This window comes from Giraffa tippelskirchi, chromosome 12, assembly GCF_054371585.1.
Source record: "Giraffa tippelskirchi isolate mGirTip1 chromosome 12, T2T-mGirTip1v1.2.pri, whole genome shotgun sequence".
Taxonomy (NCBI): Eukaryota; Metazoa; Chordata; class Mammalia; order Artiodactyla; family Giraffidae; genus Giraffa; species Giraffa tippelskirchi.
In genome coordinates, this window is record NC_137286.1 from 65,419,365 (window position 1) to 65,436,141 (window position 16,777).

At 54.7% G+C, this 16,777-nt stretch overlaps 1 long non-coding RNA gene across 1 annotated transcript in view; it reads left to right on the forward strand.

Moving 5' to 3' along the window:
- The window catches only part of LOC145530002 (uncharacterized), a 1,493,464-nt gene that overhangs the window by 321,676 nt on the left and 1,155,011 nt on the right, over positions 1-16,777 (forward strand). Inside the window, exons 44-45 of the long non-coding RNA XR_014071397.1 lie at positions 6,803-6,914; positions 14,454-14,565. This is a non-coding gene — a long non-coding RNA (uncharacterized LOC145530002). The remainder of the gene's footprint in view (positions 1-6,802; positions 6,915-14,453; positions 14,566-16,777) is intronic.

Sequence of the window (16,777 nt, forward strand, 5' to 3'; positions counted from 1 at the left end):
TGCACACCACAGACCTTTGCTGAGGATTGTGGGGACCCTCACTCAGTTTGCAGCACGTTGTAGCCATCCCTGTCCTCTCAATACCTCCCTTGCCACTCAGCTTGTGAGCCCCTTTGGAGCAGCGTGGCCCACCTGGCTGCAACGGAAGAGACACAGCTGACAGTGAAACAACAGCTTAGATCTGACAGCCGGAAAGCTCTGTCAAAAGGGACCTCCCTCTTCACACCGTAGAGGCTGTAGGAGCCGCCAGGCTTTCGGAACCAGTGCTGGGGCCAAAATGACCCCACAGCCGTTTTCCTTCCTGGGGAGGGTTCTGGCTCGAGTGGGAATGGCTCAAGTCTCCTAAGGTTCTGAAAGCCCACTGTGTGCAGATTCACGGTACACAGAGAGGAGAAGGTGGAGTCCTGCCCTGGAGGTGGTCACAGCTCACGGATGAGCCAGGCAGGCAGGCAGGCAGGCAGGCAGGGCATGAGAACACCTGAGCTGCCTTCATGAGTGAATGGTGTGGGAGCAGAGGAAGAGAAGCCGGTCTGCTCCCTCATGTGGTGCCCAGGGCAGGTTGTCCCCAGAGGAAACCCTTACGACGGTGAGGACTCTCACTGCTGTTTCCCAAGGGGTTCCGTCGGTGCGTGTCTTCCCCGGAGCGGTCAGGCCGTCTCTAAAGTACACTGGCCATGGGCATTGCCTCTCCTTGGAACTTCCCACGTGTTTCTCTTTTTTATGGAACAGTGATTTTTCTAGAGGGGTTCTGGGCCACAAGGTTGTTGGGTCATTTTCTAGCCTTCTGTCGTGAAGAACGCTTTCCTGGGCGTTGGGGTGGTTTGTTGTTCCAGCTCCCTTTCTTGGCTTCTTTTGGGAGCTGGTGCAACAAGAGGAGCTCAGCCTCTGCCTTCTGGCTGAGATGTCACCCTTCAAACAGCAATGCCTGCCTGGAGATAATGATGGCATTTGCCAAAAGGGCTTCGTTTGGCACATGATATCTTGAAAGGACGTACACCGTCCTGTCAGCTATCAAAGGCTAGTTCAAATGACATAAAAATGAGAACTCTCCAATGGAGTCTTACAGTAGGTGGAGAGTCCGAAAGAAACTCCTTCAGTCATTTCACTGAGAGTCATTGATTGGGGACACCAAGAATATAGGAAGGAATGCAGAAAGAAAAGATGAAATTGTGTTCAGGATCGGGGGGAGGGATGAACAGGGCGTGCTTGCCTTGAATCCAGGCTTTGTTGGGGGGTGGGGCATAAAGATCAAACGGGTCTGAAACCACAAAGTGGTGATGGTAACACAGTATCACCAGTTACACAAGAGTGTTCCCAAATTGCAACAATGATGAAAAAGTTTACTAATCCCAACTTAACCAACAAAAATACAGGAAACCATACAAAAAATAAAACATCACCAGAAAGGTGGAAACAAACCAAATGCAAAGCAGTTCAGGGGAAAGGAACTCCATGTCCCCTGGGGGCAGACCGAGTTGACAGCCTCCACGGTGAGCCGACAGGGATGGAGGCGGCAGAGCCGACCGCTCCCCTGGACGTGGTGTTTCCGGCAAGGGCTCTGGGTCTCTGTCCAGAGCGGGGGCTCGTTCTTCCTGCAGGGGTGGGTGAGTCATCGTCGGCGTCTGGGTGTTGCGCGGGAGCCAGGGCAGGCTCTCCCTGCCGAGGCGGTGACTCCTCCTCTGCCTCGGGTTCTCCTGCCAAAGCCCGAGCAGGTACAGGTGCACGTGGAGGTGGAGGTTCTGGCTGAGGGGGTGGGACATCAGTGCCTGGGGCTGGGGGTCCTGCAGGCACGGAGATCCGATCTGCCCGGTGTGCTGGCCAGAACCCAGCTGGCCTGGTGTCTCTGCGAGGGCAAGTCTCGGTTCTCCATCTGCCCTCGGTGGATCCCTGGGTCCTGCACCTGGAGCCACCACCTCTGTAGGGACAGGTCTGGGAAGTGGAGCCTGGTTCCAGTTGGAGGCCAGTGCTAGAGCTGGGGGAGAAGCAAAGTTTGCCCACAGGCCAGCCTTGGCATGTGCGTATCCCGGGACAGAAAGCTTCCAAGAGATTCCCAAAGAATACCCAGGGTCGGATGTCTTTTGGGACTGAAGTGTGCAAGATGGGGGTGGGGGTGTGAGGCCAGCGCTTGCTGCAGGCCCAGCAGCATCTTTCGGGGACTCGTCCCTGTGTAGCTCAGCACCCCCTCCCCACACACTCCCGTGCACCAGCCCCAGCGTCCTCACCTCTGTGCTCTGGCGTGCTGGGCTCCAGGTCCTCCTGCTGCCTCAGAGGCTGGGGTTCTCGGGACTCTGGGTCGGAGCCGGGTGTGCTGAGCTCCGTGGCAGCCTCAGACTGGGCCGCCGGGTGTATCCTGTGTGGTGTCTCGGCAGCAGGCCTTCCCCGCCTCCGCTTCGCCCCCGGTGGGGCTGATGCCTCCGTGGGCACGCTCACCTGGAGCCTGCACTGGGCCTCAGGGGTGGGGGGGTAGTGCTCCGACCCCTCCCTCCGGGAGGTGGACGGGGTGTCCCCGTCCTCGGCCTCATAACGTGGGAAGCTCTGCAACGACAGTGACCGTCAGCCAGCCATGCTGGGAGTTTTCCGAGCTGGGCCTGGCCAGTGGAGCCGCTGCTTCTGCCTGCTCGAACTTCTCTTCCCAGAAGGGTCAGAGACGTGTGTCTGCTCAGATCCCCACCCGGGACGAAAGAGACCCACCTGAGGGTGTGAGGCCAGCCTGGGCGGCCGGCGCTGCCCGCACTCTCCCCATCCCAGCCAGCCTGCTCTCCCCTGGGGTGTGGACACAACTTGCCCGCAGGCTTCTGACCCCACATCCGCCTGGGCTTCCTTGAGGGAGACACACCCCGAGAAACCCGCATCCACACACACAGGCAAAGGACCCGGTGTTTCCGGGTGGCATGGGAGAGGTGGGCTGGCCCGGCCTGGGGCTCCCCGTGTTACCTTTCTGTTTCTCCGGGCAAAGGGCCAGAGGCCTCTCGGGGGTGCCCTGAGCCAACGTTGACAGGGTGCCCACGCACACTGCCTGTGACCTCTCCTGAGGCCCCGGCCTCTGGGCAGGGGCAAACAGCAGAACATCCTGGCAGCAAGTGATCTGGCTGGGGGCTCCTCTCCGCTCTGGAGGCCTGGATACCCGGGCTGCGGGTTCTGTTGGGTTCTGTTGCCGGCAGGTGACATCATTTCCTGGGGTTCGTGCTGAGGTCCCTTCCCCAAAACTTCCCAAGGGAATCTCTGGGTTTCTGACTGCTCGACCACCCCCCTTAGGCCATGTGCAGGCACAGTGACAGCCACACAGCCCAGCCCACAGCCCTGGGGAGGCCTGGGTGCAGCCAGGGCCTGAGCTCCGAGGACCCCGCTGCTCTCAGACCAGGCTCCTTCTTCTCATAAGTGGTGTGGCCCTGGACAAGCGTATGCCCCTCAGGGTTTCCCCAGTCTCTCCATCTGCAGAGTGGGGGTCATTCACCCATCTGCTTCCTAGGTCTGTCGGCCTACGAGCAGCTCCATGCCTTTCCACCTGGGGCCGATATCACGTGGAGCTTGTGCGCTGAGACTTCAGAAAGAAAGACTCCATCCAGGGCTGACACAGCACAGAATGGGGCAGAATGAGGCCTGGATGCGCCGTGGTACCCAGGAAAAGGCACTCCCCCTCCTGAGTGTTTTGAGACCCCGCATCCAAGTTGGAGGCGCGAAAGGAAGACTCGAAGGTCTCCCTCTCTTATAGAAAAGAGTAGCCAACTTTCTGGTCCTCTGTTTCCATTGAGATTCTGTTCAAGTGTCCCAGCTCGGCTTCTGCGGGTGGCTGAGCTTCTAATGGCTCCCTGCGTTCTTGTCTTTTCCTCTCCAAACCTTCCGTCCTTTTCCCCCTTCTGGGGTGGATGGGCGCTGTCATTGCTTCTACCTTCGAGACAGATTGATGAAAAGTCTGGACCGTCGACTCCTTTCCTCTCTTTGGTTCCGTGTCTCTCTCTGTCTGTGTCCCTCTCTTTTCCCTTCTCGATTCAGTCTGTGTCTTCCTCTTTCTCTCTCGTGTGTGGATGGATGGATGCTAGGAATGCACATGTATATGATTAGATGAGGGTTATGTTTTAGGGATAGGTTAGAGGGAGAGAAAGGCTTTAGGTCGGAGTTGGTCATGGGGGAAGGGTCAAGGGTGGTGGTGGTGTTTCTTGGAATCTGAGTGCTGTGCATTCTTCGTCTCTTTCCATATGAACCCCTTCTCAGATACACCACTTGCAAGGAGTCTCTCATGTTCCGTTTCCCATCTTTTGCATTTCTGAATGCTTAGCTTCTCTGTTGTGAAGAGGTTCCATTGGATGGAAACCCATTGGCGTACTTCGTTTTCCTCTTTCCCTTACTTGAAGAGACCCATTTCTACCTCCGCCCAGCAAATGGCAAGGAGACTCTGATGTTAAGGAGCCTTTGACCTACGCTTCTTTCTAGCTGTCTCATGACATCAGTCTTTAGGGTGAGGTTTTTTCCCGATATTGAGGTGGTGTGAGATCAAAACCAATAGTGTTCTTCAGATGTAGCTGTCTGGTTTTCCCATGGACATTTATTGAAGAGGCTTTCTTGTTCCCATTTGGATATTCTCCCCTTTTGTGTCAGAGATGAGTTGACCATGGATGCCGGGGTTTGTTTCTGGACCCTCAACTTTATTCCATCGATCTGGATCTGTGTGTGTTGTTGTATTCCCAATAGCATACTGTCCTGCTGCTGCCGCTGCGCCTAAGTCACTTCAGTCGTGTCTGACTCTGCGCGACCCCATGGCCTGCAGCCTACCAGGCTCCTCCGTCCAGGGCGTTTTCCAGGCAAGAGTACTGGAGTGGGTCGCCATCGCCTTCTCCGATACTCTCCTGAGGATCCTAGTTTGGTCGTCTAATTTCCTTTCACACAACCTTGGATGTCCGTATCGGGGCTTTTTCGTCGGATTGTATTGACAATTTAGGCTCTTTTCTGTTTCCGTACCCCTTTTGCAATTCTTTGTTCGGTGCGAAAATGCATTGGCATTTTGGGAGGAATAGCATCGAAGCTGTGGATTGCCTTGTGGGGCTGTGACATCATTTTCCCAATAGGAATTCTTTCAAGCCCTGAGCACAGCTTCTCTTTCCAGTGGTTGGTGTGGGCTTGATCTTCCTTCTTCCATCTCTCGCCGTTTTGTGAGAACAGGTCCTTCCTTCCCTTCTGGGTTAGATGGACTCGTGGGTATCACTTCAGTGAATGGCATTGTCAGTGGGGGTGATAATTCCCTTCTCATTGGAAGACTTTGCTGTGAGTATTAGAAATGCAAGTGATTTCTCTTCCCCTTCCTCCCTGTCCATCTCTCAGAGCCACCGGGAAACAGAGGCCTCATCCAGGGTCACACAGGCCTGAGGGAGTGCAACTAGACTGTTGTTTCTTCAGGCCCTCAGTGCTGGACATCATCCGGGATACTCTGTGTGTGTCTTCCTCAGTCTGCTGTCCCTTCAGACCTTTCCCTAGTTTTCACAGGCTTGTCGTGTTGGTGTTCTTTGTCTGTTTGGAGACACATCCTTGAGAAGCTTTGTGTTTCCACTCATTCGTCTCGCGATGTATGACCTGTCTTTTGCTTTTGTAATGAGGTCTTTCCCACAGTAGATATCTTTGATTTTGCAAAGTCCACTGTATTCTCTGGGTTGTTTTGTGGGCTGCCTTTTTGTTTTGTGTGTGAAGACTCAAAGCACGTGTCCGGTTTCTGCTCATTGTTCTTCTAGATTTGTGACAAGTTTTCATGGAAACTTTGTCTAGGGATAACTGGAAGTGAACTCGGTGTAAGGTGTCAAGTCTCCATCTCCATTCATGTCATGCCCTGCAGTTTCCAATTCCCTGTTCCTGAGTGGTTTTGGAGACCTTGTGGGAAGTTTGGTTGCATCGGAGTTTGCGTTTCCACCTTGAGTAGATTCACACTGTTCTGCCCTCAGGGACACTGTCAAGGGGGAGTGAGGAGCAGCCTGCACTTCCAGCAGTGACCACACGGTGGGGCGAGTGCTGCTCTCCCCTCTGGGAGCCCCAGGCCACAGGCATCCCAGTGAGGAGCCAGCTCTGTGCTCAGCTGAAAGGAGTTAGTCTCTCAGGAGCCTCTGAGCCCTTGCCTTTGGATCACCCAGGGTGGGCATTTGCTGTGACAGAAAAAATTGCCCTGAATTCCATGGACGGAAGAGCCTGGCTGTGTAGAGTTCGTGAGTTGCCGTGAATCAGACACAACTGAGGACACAAAAATTCAATAGACTAAAACACTTTTTGGGGGTGGGGGGAGTGAAAGGGGGTGATGTGGGGGTTTTTGTCTTATATAATAGCCGAGGGAAATCTAGTTTAAACCTAAATTCACATAGATGGGAAAGGTATAGCTCTCCGTCACCCTATTTAAAAAAAAAAAAAGTCTTAACTTTTCTGAAAGCTTATTTAGTAGCTTCCTTGAGCAGTTCATTGTGAAGGATTTTTTTTTTTTCTGTGACATTGGCCTCATTAAAAAGTACGGTTTGCCTTTACTGGATAATTTTGTTCATTGGTTTGTTAGGGAATCTTGGTAATATTTGAGTTTCCTGGGGAGTATGGTCACATGACCTGGCCCTGGCCAATCGGTGCGTTCCACCTCCCTGGCCACTGTGATTGGCTCCGGACTGGGGCAGTGCCCAATCGGGGCCCGGGGCCGGGCCTCACGTTGGAAGCCAGGGGAAGACGAGCTCTCGTCCTGCTGGGGTAGGGGAAGGGGTGGGGCCGGGGGAGGTCAGGCTCCAGCAGTGGGAGGGGCTTGAGGTCCGCCTGCGGCAGTTGGTGACCTTCCTGCTCCCCTCAGGGCAGAGCCGCCGGCCTGAGAATGAGGGCGCTGCTGAGCCCAGGGGCTGGGATGGCCCGCTGCTGCTGTGGTCCCAGAGCTCCACCCGAGACCTGAGGGAGGCCGTCTGCCCGTGAGTCCTCTCCCGCTTGTCTGTCAGCTTGTTTGAACCATGCTGGGTTTTCTGCCCAGCTGGCTAAGGGGAGTCCCTGGAAATGCAAGGGTGTGGGTTTTGGCAGACTTCAGGGAAGACATGCCAGATGAGCCTGGGAGACTCCAGCTTAATCTGGATTCAGGAGATATCTCTTCGGGCCAGCTAGTAATTGTAGGATAAGCCTAATGAGTCTTCACAGGATGAAGAGAGTAACGTGCCAAGGTAGCAATCGATGTCCTCATTCGAGAGGATGAAGCTGGTGCTCAGAGAAGGGGGGAACTTGGCCAGAGCAAGGAGGTGTGCACCCAGACAGAACCCCCAGATCCGGCCATTTGAGCTCAGGGAGGCCACTGGTGTGGCTTGTCCCTGTGGCAGGGGCCGAGGCACACAGCCCACCCTGATTCCTGTGGGGGCCTGACTTGGGAAGTGCCATCTGGTAGCTTTGAGACTCACCAAACCAAATTGCACTGGAGAGAGGAAGGACACCTTCCTTCATCCACCCCCCACCCCCGCCGGATTCCCACATACCCTGACCCCTTTCTCTTGATTTCGGAGCCATTTCCAGAGTCCCGCTCATATGACCTCATTCGAAGTGCACTGTGGACGAGCTGCCATCTGCAGCTGCTACCACAGCAGCCAAGGGCTTTAGCTCCCGAGTACCTCCCTTCCTTTGGAACTTGGGGGCCCTCTACTCCCCACTTGCACACCACAGACCTTTGCTGAGGATTGTGGGGACCCTCACTCAGTTTGCAGCACGTTGTAGCCATCCCTGTCCTCTCAATACCTCCCTTGCCACTCAGCTTGTGAGCCCCTTTGGAGCAGCGTGGCCCACCTGGCTGCAACGGAAGAGACACAGCTGACAGTGAAACAACAGCTTAGATCTGACAGCCGGAAAGCTCTGTCAAAAGGGACCTCCCTCTTCACACCGTAGAGGCTGTAGGAGCCGCCAGGCTTTCGGAACCAGTGCTGGGGCCAAAATGACCCCACAGCCGTTTTCCTTCCTGGGGAGGGTTCTGGCTCGAGTGGGAATGGCTCAAGTCTCCTAAGGTTCTGAAAGCCCACTGTGTGCAGATTCACGGTACACAGAGAGGAGAAGGTGGAGTCCTGCCCTGGAGGTGGTCACAGCTCACGGATGAGCCAGGCAGGCAGGCAGGCAGGCAGGCAGGGCATGAGAACACCTGAGCTGCCTTCATGAGTGAATGGTGTGGGAGCAGAGGAAGAGAAGCCGGTCTGCTCCCTCATGTGGTGCCCAGGGCAGGTTGTCCCCAGAGGAAACCCTTACGACGGTGAGGACTCTCACTGCTGTTTCCCAAGGGGTTCCGTCGGTGCGTGTCTTCCCCGGAGCGGTCAGGCCGTCTCTAAAGTACACTGGCCATGGGCATTGCCTCTCCTTGGAACTTCCCACGTGTTTCTCTTTTTTATGGAACAGTGATTTTTCTAGAGGGGTTCTGGGCCACAAGGTTGTTGGGTCATTTTCTAGCCTTCTGTCGTGAAGAACGCTTTCCTGGGCGTTGGGGTGGTTTGTTGTTCCAGCTCCCTTTCTTGGCTTCTTTTGGGAGCTGGTGCAACAAGAGGAGCTCAGCCTCTGCCTTCTGGCTGAGATGTCACCCTTCAAACAGCAATGCCTGCCTGGAGATAATGTTGGCATTTGCCAAAAGGGCTTCGTTTGGCACATGATATCTTGAAAGGACGTACACCGTCCTGTCAGCTATCAAAGGCTAGTTCAAATGACATAAAAACGAGAACTCTCCAATGGAGACTTACAGTAGGTGGAGAGTCCGAAAGAAACTCCTTCAGTCATTTCACTGAGAGTCATTGATTGGGGACACCAAGAATATAGGAAGGAATGCAGAAAGAAAAGATGAAATTGTGTTCAGGATCGGGGGGAGGGATGAACAGGGCGTGCTTGCCTTGAATCCAGGCTTTGTTGGGGGGTGGGGCATAAAGATCAAACGGGTCTGAAACCACAAAGTGGTGATGGTAACACAGTATCACCAGAGTTACACAACAGTGTTCCCAAATTGCAACAATGATGAAAAAGTTTACTAACTTAACCAACAAGTTCCCAACTTAACCAACAAAAATACAGGAAACCATACAAAAAATAAAACATCACCAGAAAGGTGGAAACAAACCAAATGCAAAGCAGTTCAGGGGAAAGGAACTCCATGTCCCCTGGGGGCAGACCGAGTTGACAGCGTCCACGGTGAGCCGACAGGGATGGAGGCGGCAGAGCCGACCGCTCCCCTGGACGTGGTGTTTCCGGCAAGGGCTCTGGGTCTCTGTCCAGAGCGGGGGCTCGTTCTTCCTGCAGGGGTGGGTGAGTCATCGTCGGCGTCTGGGTGTTGCGCGGGAGCCAGGGCAGGCTCTCCCTGCCGAGGCGGTGACTCCTCCTCTGCCTCGGGTTCTCCTGCCAAAGCCCGAGCAGGTACAGGTGCACGTGGAGGTGGAGGTTCTGGCTGAGGGGGTGGGACATCAGTGCCTGGGGCTGGGGGTCCTGCAGGCACGGAGATCCGATCTGCCCGGTGTGCTGGCCAGAACCCAGCTGGCCTGGTGTCTCTGCGAGGGCAAGTCTCGGTTCTCCATCTGCCCTCGGTGGATCCCTGGGTCCTGCACCTGGAGCCACCACCTCTGTAGGGACAGGTCTGGGAAGTGGAGCCTGGTTCCAGTTGGAGGCCAGTGGTAGAGCTGAGGGAGAAGCAAAGTTTGCCCACAGGCCAGCCTTGGCATGTGCGTATCCCGGGACAGAAAGCTTCCAAGAGATTCCCAAAGAATACCCAGGGTCGGATGTCTTTTGGGACTGAAGTGTGCAAGATGGGGGTGGGGGTGTGAGGCCAGCGCTTGCTGCAGGCCCAGCAGCATCTTTCGGGAACTCATCTCTGTGTAGCTCAGCACCCCCTCCCCACACACTCCCGTGCACCAGCCCCAGCGTCCTCACCTCTGTGCTCTGGCGTGCTGGGCTCCAGGTCCTCCTGCTGCCTCAGAGGCTGGGGTTCTCGGGACTCTGGGTCGGAGCCGGGTGTGCTGAGCTCCGTGGCAGCCTCAGACTGGGCCGCCGGGTGTATCCTGTGTGGTGTCTCGGCAGCAGGCCTTCCCCGCCTCCGCTTCGCCCCCGGTGGGGCTGATGCCTCCGTGGGCACGCTCACCTGGAGCCTGCACTGGGCCTCAGGGGCGGGGGGGTGGTGCTCCGACCCCTCCCTCCGGGAGGTGGACGGGGTGTCCCCGTCCTCGGCCTCATCACGTGGGAAGCTCTGCAACGACAGTGACCGTCAGCCAGCCATGCTGGGACTTTTCCAAGCTGGGCCTGGCCAGTGGAGCCGCTGCTTCTGCCTGCTCGAACTTCTCTTCCCAGAAGGGTCAGAGACGTGTGTCTGCTCAGATCCCCACCCGGGAGGAAAGAGACCCACCTGAGGGTGTGAGTCCAGCCTGGGCGGCCGGCGCTGCCCGCACTCTCCCCATCCCAGCCAGCCTGCTCTCCCCTGGGGTGTGGACACAACTTGCCCGCAGGCTTCTGACCCCACATCCGCCTGGGCTTCCTTGAGGGAGACACACCCCGAGAAACCCGCATCCACACACACAGGCAAAGGACCCGGTGTTTCCGGGTGGCATGGGAGAGGTGGGCTGGCCCGGCCTGGGGCTCCCCGTGTTACCTTTCTGTTTCTCCGGGCAAAGGGCCAGAGGCCTCTCGGGGGTGCCCTGAGCCAACGTCGACAGGGTGCCCACGCACACTGCCTGTGAGCTCTCCTGAGGCCCCGGCCTCTGGGCAGGGGCAAACAGCAGAACATCCTGGCAGCAAGTGATCTGGCTGGGGGCTCCTCTCCGCTCTGGAGGCCTGGATACCCGGGTTGCGGGTTCTGTTGGGTTCTGTTGCCGGCAGGTGACATCATTTCCTGGGGTTCGTGCTGAGGTCCCTTCCCCAAAACTTCCCAAGGGAATCTCTGGGTTTCTGACTGCTCGACCACCCCCCTTAGGCCATGTGCAGGCACAGTGACAGCCACACAGCCCAGCCCACAGCCCTGGGGAGGCCTGGGTGCAGCCAGGGCCTGAGCTCCGAGGACCCCGCTGCTCTCAGACCAGGCTCCTTCTTCTCATAAGTGGTGTGGCCCTGGACAAGCGTATGCCCCTCAGGGTTTCCCCAGTCTCTCCATCTGCAGAGTGGGGGTCATTCTCCCATCCTCTTCCTAGGTCTGTCGGCCTACGAGCAGCTCCATGCCTTTCCACCTGGGGCCGATATCACGTGGAGCTTGTGCGCTGAGACTTCAGAAAGAAAGACTCCATCCAGGGCTGACACAGCACAGAATGGGGCAGAACGAGGCCTGGATGCGCCGTGGTACCCAGGAAAAGGCACTCCCCCTCCTGAGTGTTTTGAGACCCCGCATCCAAGTTGGAGGCGCGAAAGGAAGACTCGAAGGTCTCCCTCTCTTATAGAAAAGAGTAGCCAACTTTCTGGTCCTCTGTTTCCATTGAGATTCTGTTCAAGTGTCCCAGCTCGGCTTCTGCGGGTGGCTGAGCTTCTAATGGCTCCCTGCGTTCTTGTCTTTTCCTCTCCAAAGCTTCTGTCCTTTTCCCCCTTCTGGGGTGGATGGGCGCTGTCATTGCTTCTACCTTCGAGACAGATTGATGAAAAGTCTGGACCGTCGACTCCTTTCCTCTCTTTGGTTCCGTGTCTCTCTCTGTCTGTGTCCCTCTCTTTTCCCTTCTCGATTCAGTCTGTGTCTTCCTCTTTCTCTCTCGTGTGTGGATGGATGGATGCTAGGAATGCACATGTATATGATTAGATGAGGGTTATGTTTTAGGGATAGGTTAGAGGGAGAGAAAGGCTTTAGGTCGGAGTTGGTCATGGGGGAAGGGTCAAGGGTGGTGGTGGTGTTTCTTGGAATCTGAGTGCTGTGCATTCTTCGTCTCTTTCCATATGAACCCCTTCTCAGATACACCACTTGCAAGGAGTCTCTCATGTTCCGTTTCCCATCTTTTGCATTTCTGAATGCTTAGCTTCTCTGTTGTGAAGAGGTTCCATTGGATGGAAACCCATTGGCGTACTTCGTTTTCCTCTTTCCCTTACTTGAAGAGACCCATTTCTACCTCCGCCCAGCAAATGGCAAGGAGACTCTGATGTTAAGGAGCCTTTGACCTACGCTTCTTTCTAGCTGTCTCATGACATCAGTCTTTAGGGTGAGGTTTTTTCCCGATATTGAGGTGGTGTGAGATCAAAACCAATAGTGTTCTTCAGATGTAGCTGTCTGGTTTTCCCATGGACATTTATTGAAGAGGCTTTCTTGTTCCCATTTGGATATTCTCCCCTTTTGTGTCAGAGATGAGTTGACCATGGATGCCGGGGTTTGTTTCTGGACCCTCAACTTTATTCCATCGATCTGGATCTGTGTGTGTTGTTGTATTCCCAATAGCATACTGTCCTGCTGCTGCCGCTGCACCTAAGTCACTTCAGTCGTGTCTGACTCTGCGCGACCCCATGGCCTGCAGCCTACCAGGCTCCTCCGTCCAGGGCGTTTTCCAGGCAAGAGTACTGGAGTGGGTCGCCATCGCCTTCTCCGATACTCTCCTGAGGATCCTAGTTTGGTCGTCTAATTTCCTTTCACACAACCTTGGATGTCCGTATCGGGGCTTTTTCGTCGGATTGTATTGACAATTTAGGCTCTTTTCTGTTTCCGTACCCCTTTTGCAATTCTTTGTTCGGTGCGAAAATGCATTGGCATTTTGGGAGGAATAGCATCGAAGCTGTGGATTGCCTTGTGGGGCTGTGACATCATTTTCCCAATAGGAATTCTTTCAAGCCCTGAGCACAGCTTCTCTTTCCAGTGGTTGGTGTGGGCTTGATCTTCCTTCTTCCATCTCTCGCCGTTTTGTGAGAACAGGTCCTTCCTTCCCTTCTGGGTTAGATGGACTCGTGGGTATCACTTCAGTGAATGGCATTGTCAGTGGGGGTGATAATTCCCTTCTCATTGGAAGACTTTGCTGTGAGTATTAGAAATGCAAGTGATTTCTCTTCCCCTTCCTCCCTGTCCATCTCTCAGAGCCACCGGGAAACAGAGGCCTCATCCAGGGTCACACAGGCCTGAGGGAGTGCAACTAGACTGTTGTTTCTTCAGGCCCTCAGTGCTGGACATCATCCGGGATACTCTGTGTGTGTCTTCCTCAGTCTGCTGTCCCTTCAGACCTTTCCCTAGTTTTCACAGGCTTGTCGTGTTGGTGTTCTTTGTCTGTTTGGAGACACATCCTTGAGAAGCTTTGTGTTTCCACTCATTCGTCTCGCGATGTATGACCTGTCTTTTGCTTTTGTAATGAGGTCTTTCCCACAGTAGATATCTTTGATTTTGCAAAGTCCACTGTATTCTCTGGGTTGTTTTGTGGGCTGCCTTTTTGTTTTGTGTGTGAAGACTCAAAGCACGTGTCCGGTTTCTGCTCATTGTTCTTCTAGATTTGTGACAAGTTTTCATGGAAACTTTGTCTAGGGATAACTGGAAGTGAACTCGGTGTAAGGTGTCAAGTCTCCATCTCCATTCATGTCATGCCCTGCAGTTTCCAATTCCCTGTTCCTGAGTGGTTTTGGAGACCTTGTGGGAAGTTTGGTTGCATCGGAGTTTGCGTTTCCACCTTGAGTAGATTCACACTGTTCTGCCCTCAGGGACACTGTCAAGGGGGAGTGAGGAGCAGCCTGCACTTCCAGCAGTGACCACACGGTGGGGCGAGTGCTGCTCTCCCCTCTGGGAGCCCCAGGCCACAGGCATCCCAGTGAGGAGCCAGCTCTGTGCTCAGCTGAAAGGAGTTAGTCTCTCAGGAGCCTCTGAGCCCTTGCCTTTGGATCACCCAGGGTGGGCATTTGCTGTGACAGAAAAAATTGCCCTGAATTCCATGGACGGAAGAGCCTGGCTGTGTAGAGTTCGTGAGTTGCCGTGAATCAGACACAACTGAGGACACAAAAATTCAATAGACTAAAACACTTTTTGGGGGTGGGGGGAGTGAAAGGGGGTGATGTGGGGGTTTTTGTCTTATATAATAGCCGAGGGAAATCTAGTTTAAACCTAAATTCACATAGATGGGAAAGGTATAGCTCTCCGTCACCCTATTTAAAAAAAAAAAAAAGTCTTAACTTTTCTGAAAGCTTATTTAGTAGCTTCCTTGAGCAGTTCATTGTGAAGGATTTTTTTTTTTCTGTGACATTGGCCTCATTAAAAAGTACGGTTTGCCTTTACTGGATAATTTTGTTCATTGGTTTGTTAGGGAATCTTGGTAATATTTGAGTTTCCTGGGGAGTATGGTCACATGACCTGGCCCTGGCCAATCGGTGCGTTCCACCTCCCTGGCCACTGTGATTGGCTCCGGACTGGGGCAGTGCCCAATCGGGGCCCGGGGCCGGGCCTCACGTTGGAAGCCAGGGGAAGACGAGCTCTCGTCCTGCTGGGGTAGGGGAAGGGGTGGGGCCGGGGGAGGTCAGGCTCCAGCAGTGGGAGGGGCTTGAGGTCCGCCTGCGGCAGTTGGTGACCTTCCTGCTCCCCTCAGGGCAGAGCCGCCGGCCTGAGAATGAGGGCGCTGCTGAGCCCAGGGGCTGGGATGGCCCGCTGCTGCTGTGGTCCCAGAGCTCCACCCGAGACCTGAGGGAGGCCGTCTGCCCGTGAGTCCTCTCCCGCTTGTCTGTCAGCTTGTTTGAACCATGCTGGGTTTTCTGCCCAGCTGGCTAAGGGGAGTCCCTGGAAATGCAAGGGTGTGGGTTTTGGCAGACTTCAGGGAAGACATGCCAGATGAGCCTGGGAGACTCCAGCTTAATCTGGATTCAGGAGATATCTCTTCGGGCCAGCTAGTAATTGTAGGATAAGCCTAATGAGTCTTCACAGGATGAAGAGAGTAACGTGCCAAGGTAGCAATCGATGTCCTCATTCGAGAGGATGAAGCTGGTGCTCAGAGAAGGGGGGAACTTGGCCAGAGCAAGGAGGTGTGCACCCAGACAGAACCCCCAGATCCGGCCATTTGAGCTCAGGGAGGCCACTGGTGTGGCTTGTCCCTGTGGCAGGGGCCGAGGCACACAGCCCACCCTGATTCCTGCGGGGGCCTGACTTGGGAAGTGCCATCTGGTAGCTTTGAGACTCACCAAACCAAATTGCACTGGAGAGAGGAAGGACACCTTCCTTCATCCACCCCCCACCCCCGCCGGATTCCCACATACCCTGACCCCTTTCTCTTGATTTCGGAGCCATTTCCAGAGTCCCGCTCATATGACCTCATTCGAAGTGCACTGTGGACGAGCTGCCATCTGCAGCTGCTACCACAGCAGCCAAGGGCTTTAGCTCCCGAGTACCTCCCTTCCTTTGGAACTTGGGGGCCCTCTACTCCCCACTTGCACACCACAGACCTTTGCTGAGGATTGTGGGGACCCTCACTCAGTTTGCAGCACGTTGTAGCCATCCCTGTCCTCTCAATACCTCCCTTGCCACTCAGCTTGTGAGCCCCTTTGGAGCAGCGTGGCCCACCTGGCTGCAACGGAAGAGACACAGCTGACAGTGAAACAACAGCTTAGATCTGACAGCCGGAAAGCTCTGTCAAAAGGGACCTCCCTCTTCACACCGTAGAGGCTGTAGGAGCCGCCAGGCTTTCGGAACCAGTGCTGGGGCCAAAATGACCCCACAGCCGTTTTCCTTCCTGGGGAGGGTTCTAGCTCGAGTGGGAATGGCTCAAGTCTCCTAAGGTTCTGAAAGCCCACTGTGTGCAGATTCACGGTACACAGAGAGGAGAAGGTGGAGTCCTGCCCTGGAGGTGGTCACAGCTCACGGATGAGCCAGGCAGGCAGGCAGGCAGGCAGGCAGGGCATGAGAACACCTGAGCTGCCTTCATGAGTGAATGGTGTGGGAGCAGAGGAAGAGAAGCCGGTCTGCTCCCTCATGTGGTGCCCAGGGCAGGTTGTCCCCAGAGGAAACCCTTACGACGGTGAGGACTCTCACTGCTGTTTCCCAAGGGGTTCCGTCGGTGCGTGTCTTCCCCGGAGCGGTCAGGCCGTCTCTAAAGTACACTGGCCATGGGCATTGCCTCTCCTTGGAACTTCCCACGTGTTTCTCTTTTTTATGGAACAGTGATTTTTCTAGAGGGGTTCTGGGCCACAAGGTTGTTGGGTCATTTTCTAGCCTTCTGTCGTGAAGAACGCTTTCCTGGGCGTTGGGGTGGTTTGTTGTTCCAGCTCCCTTTCTTGGCTTCTTTTGGGAGCTGGTGCAACAAGAGGAGCTCAGCCTCTGCCTTCTGGCTGAGATGTCACCCTTCAAACAGCAATGCCTGCCTGGAGATAATGTTGGCATTTGCCAAAAGGGCTTCGTTTGGCACATGATATCTTGAAAGGACGTACACCGTCCTGTCAGCTATCAAAGGCTAGTTCAAATGACATAAAAACGAGAACTCTCCAATGGAGACTTACAGTAGGTGGAGAGTCCGAAAGAAACTCCTTCAGTCATTTCACTGAGAGTCATTGATTGGGGACACCAAGAATATAGGAAGGAATGCAGAAAGAAAAGATGAAATTGTGTTCAGGATCGGGGGGAGGGATGAACAGGGCGTGCTTGCCTTGAATCCAGGCTTTGTTGGGGGGTGGGGCATAAAGATCAAACGGGTCTGAAACCACAAAGTGGTGATGGTAACACAGTATCACCAGAGTTACACAACAGTGTTCCCAAATTGCAACAATGATGAAAAAGTTTACTAACTTAACCAACAAGTTCCCAACTTAACCAACAAAAATACAGGAAACCATACAAAAAATAAAACATCACCAGAAAGGTGGAAACAAACCAAATGCAAAGCAGTTCAGGGGAAAGGAACTCCATGTCCCCTGGGGGCAGACCGAG